Source organism: Elephantulus edwardii, unplaced genomic scaffold (assembly GCF_000299155.1).
Source record: "Elephantulus edwardii isolate Elephantulus edwardi_28Jun2011 unplaced genomic scaffold, EleEdw1.0 scaffold00003, whole genome shotgun sequence".
NCBI classification, from domain to species: Eukaryota; Metazoa; Chordata; class Mammalia; order Macroscelidea; family Macroscelididae; genus Elephantulus; species Elephantulus edwardii.
In genome coordinates this window covers 11305101-11309486 of record NW_006399753.1, presented here as the reverse complement: position 1 = coordinate 11309486, position 4386 = coordinate 11305101, and the positions used below count along the sequence as shown (strand labels likewise).

The following is a 4386-nucleotide window of genomic DNA, read 5'->3' as shown; positions in this document are numbered from 1 at the left end:
TGCAGGGCCCCGACAGCGCCCGGCGCGGCTGCTATAAAAGGAAGCGCGGCGGCCGAGCAGGAAGCGCCGCACCTTCGCGGCCCGGCCCCGCCGCACAAAAGGAGGCCGCCGCCCCGCCCCCGGGCCCGCCCCCCGAAACCCGCCTCGCGGGGAGCCCCGGCAGGGTGACCTTGAGCGAGTCCCCGCAGGCCGCACGGAGGCCGCGTGGGGGCCGGGAGGGGTACAGTGCAAGAAACGCCAGTAAGGACCCGAGGGGATGGTCCAAGGCCACAGTCCACCAGGGAGGCGACCCCCAGCTCCAGCCCAGGGCTCTTAACATTGAGACCTGAGCACTGGGCGCCAAGACCCACCTGGGGCTGCAGCTAGGACATGCCTTCACCTGCTGGGGCCCTGGGGGCTCCAGATAGGAACCTTCCAAGTGCCGGGGCTCCCATGTAGGTGCCCCCATGCGCAGCCACCACCCTTTCCACAGCGTGTGTGTTGCTACAATGCTGAGCACACATCAGCTGAGCTTTCAGACTAAGAAGGACTAGGAAGAAAGGCCAGGCAATCCTCTTCTGCAGCCGGTCAGGAGATGACACAGTACCACAGGCATCAGGCAGCCTTTCTGTCAGTTGTGCATAGGGTCGCCATGAACTGGGGCGACTCCAGGACACCCAGCAGCACCAGTGAGTGCCAGGCTTATTCTAGGACCTGTTACAGCCAGGAAATAAAGCAGTGTACCTGGAGGAATTGGGGTGCGGATTAATGGGAGAGCTGGGTGGGTCAGCAGTGACCCCAACATTTAGGGCAGGAATGCCCAGATAAGCTCCTCATTTTAATTCATCTGAGTCCTGTGAGAGACCCTATTTTCACTTAGACAAGAATGCCTAGCATGTTATTAGGCGCCCTCGGGTCACGGCCACCCTGTGGACAGCAGTCTGACCATTGCCCTGTCCTGTGTCATCCTCACCGTCTCTGATACCCTCAAGCCCGTCGTCTCAGTCCCTGTGTCAGGTCCTCTTGTTGAAGGTCTCCCTTTTGTTCTCAGACCCTCCACCTTTCCCCGCATGATGTCTGTTTCTAAGGACAAGTCCCTCCTGACAACATACCTGGAGTATGGGAGGAGTGTCACCGTGCTCATCTTGAAGGCGCATCTTGGTTGCACTTTCTCCCAGAGACTTGCTTGCTCTTCTGGCCGATCACGGAATATTCAGTTCTCTTCTCCAACACCACAAACTCAAAGGTCTCAATGCTTCTCTTCCATTAGATTTAGGGAGCGAATGAGGCTCTTCCCACAGCTCTTTGGCCTTAGAGTTCAAGGTCTCAAACTTGACCCTGAGATGGTTTTTAAAATCAGGTGGGATAGACTCAAGGTCAAATTTTGGTTCTCGTGGATTAATTTTCTTCAGTTTGTACTTGCCTATGGCTAGTTCATGGTCTGTTCCACAATCAGCACCAGGTCTACTTCTCACAGCTGATACTGAGCTTCTCCAATGATTCTTTCCACAGATATAATCAATCTGATTCCTGTGTAGGCCATCGGGTGAGGTTCATGTGTACAGTCACCATTTGTTTGTTTTTTTTTTAACACAAGCAAGAACACTTTATTAGAAGAAATGTGAGGCTTGGGGGGAGGAAATCGAAGTGGAGGTGCTGGAACTGTAGCATGCCTGCTGGACATCTTGGAGAAGGGGAGTCATCTGGTGGCCAACTCTCAATTTTCCTTGTCACTGTCACCCAGGGTGAACCATCAAAGTGGTAGCCAGCCAGAGTGGGGTCGTGGACCTTCATGTTGAGCAAGTTGGTCAAGTAATTGCCACGCTGCTTGATGGAGATCACCTGCTCTTGCAGGAAATGGGTCTCCAGGGCACAGCTGCGGGCAGCCCTTCTCAGAGGCCACCTGGTGCAGGTCCAGGAGGCTCTGGTCGACGCTCTGCTCCAGGTGGGAGGCATGCTTGGGGCAGGCAGGCCGCTGCCCCAGTCGTGGCTCTCGGGCTTGCTGGTGTCGCGGAGCAGGGTGGGGCCCCCACGCTGGTTCTGCAGGGGCAGCGGCCTCTCCGCGCGGGCCTCTCCGCGCGGGCCTCTCCGCGCGGGCCTCTCCGCGCGGGCCTCTCCGCGCGGGCCTCTCCGCGCGGGCCTCTCCGCGCGGGCCTCTCCGCGCGGGCCTCTCCGCGCGGGCCTCTCCGCGCGGGCCTCTCCGCGCGGGCCTCTCCGCGCGGGCCTCTCCGCGCGGGCCTGGCGCAGGATGAAGGCCTGAAGTTCTTGAGTTCGTCGCGGTTGAAGTAGTCCACTGACAGGTACAGGTAGGACGCGTACAGCTCCACATTGATCTGCCAGTTGATGGCGGCCTCCCACTCCTGATGGTAGTTCTGGCGCACTTGGGAGGGCAGTTGGGTGGCCATGGTGTGGCGCGGACCGGACAGCGAAGGTTTAGGTGCCAGAGTTCCACAGAGAAGGTGAAACTCAGAACCTTCACCAAAGATGGCGTCATTTATGTTTCTTAGGAAAGGATTTTTTTAATTTTTTCGTTATTAATGTCAATGAAAATTTACAGAGATTTTGGGTTTCCATTCATTCATTGTTGCACTTTTCTCCCCTCCCAACCTTTCCCCCCATTATAAAAGGATTTGTAACAAATAAATCATTGACTGTATACAGTCCCATTATTTTATCTCCAGCCTCATTTCTGTCACCCAGCCTATGGTTTCCAATTATTGATCTTTCTCAGTTCCCAAATTCCACGTCACAGTCACTCATTATTACTAGTGCATTGTGGTTGCATGCTCGATCGATTTCTGACTGCAAAAGTTGGTAGAAATCACCTATTTCCTTCTCTTTGGCTGTGGTTGTTAGTGTATATATTTGAATGATGGTGGTATTAACAGGTATTCCTTGTATGGGTATGGATATTATCCTGCTGCTCATGACATTGTATTAAAATTGAGATTATTAATAATTTCAGTTTTCTGGGGTCCACAATCAACATGTCTTGGCACTAGCAGTCAAGAAATCAAAGTACAATTGCATTAGGTAAATTTGTCTGCTGAAAAGCAACGTCAGTCCAGAGACTAAGGTGCACCTGATCCAGGCCGTGGTCTTTATAATTACTTGATATGATCAGAGATCTGGACAATGACCAAAGATGACAGAAAAAGAATTGAAGCCTTTGAGTTGTGGTTGGATAAGAGTATTGAGCATACCATGGACCACCAAGAGAAGAAGCCGGTTTGTCCTGAAGAGCGTTGCTACTCAGAGGCAAGGGTTTTGAAGCTCTGTCTCACATTACTATAGGCATGTTGCCTGGAGGGACCAGTCCTTGGAAAGGGACATCATGCTTGGAAGGGCAGAGGGACAAAGCAAGAGAGGAAGGCCCTGGGTAAGATGAATTGACACAGTAACTGGTGCAATGAGGGTAGATGTGTCAGAGACAGTGAGATTAGCTCAGGGCAGAGCAGGGTTCAGAGCTCTTATGCATAGAGTCTCCATGAGTCACGGGTGATTCTATGGCACATAACAACAACAGTGCCTAGTGTAAAAAAAGGTCCGAAGTCCAAATTCACCAGCTGTCCCTTGGAGACAGGTGAGCAGTTTCCTCTGGTGAAGACCACAGCCTCAGAAACCGGGTGGACACCAGTAAGGTGATAAAGCGTCCTCCCTTCCCCCCTTTATATCTACGCCCCTGTTCAGCATGAAGAAGCCAGAGAGTCGGCATCCAATTCCCAAATCAATAAGACAGTTGGTTTAATTACTATTGGAAAATGCTTGTCATTCCTCTGTAGCGTCTGGTCCCCACTGGACCCTCATCATTTCCTTCACCTGCTCCCCCCACCGACCAAACTGTGCAGGTCTGCAACTGCATCCTGGCCCATCCTCACCCTTCTGCCCCCAACCCTCACCTCCTTGTACCCCCAGTATGTTTTTCCCAATAAAAAAAATATTAAAAAAAAAAGAAAGAAAAAGAAACCTGGTGGAGGGAGGGCCGTCGTGAGTCTGAATCAAGTTGACGGCGGGAGAATGATCGATGCCGCTTGACAGAACATGATGCCTTCTCCAGAGACTGGCCCTTCCTGACCTCAAGCCCAAAGCATGTGAGATAATGTGCCATGCTCTCCTCTAAGGACAGGTCTGATTGTACTTCTTTCAAGTCTGCCTTATTTGCTTTTCTGGCAGTTCATGGTATATTTAACATTCTTCACCAACAATTCAAAAGCTTCCTCAGTTCTTCATCTTCCTTACTCATTGTCCAGCTTTCACACGCATATGAACATCGAACTCAGTGGCATCCAGCTGATTACTAGTGACCTTCCCTGGGGTTTTTGAGGTTGTAAATATTTTTTTAATTTTTTATTTTTATTTTATTATTTGTGTGTGTGTGTGTGTGTGTGTGTGTCTACTGTCAAATCA

The 4386-nt window shown here is 51.7% G+C and overlaps 1 pseudogene; it reads right to left on the bottom strand.

Moving 5' to 3' along the window:
• Positions 1–1119: 1119 nt before the first annotated feature.
• Positions 1120–2384, bottom strand: LOC102864092 (annotated as a pseudogene).
• Between the last annotated feature and the right edge of the window lie 2002 nt (positions 2385–4386).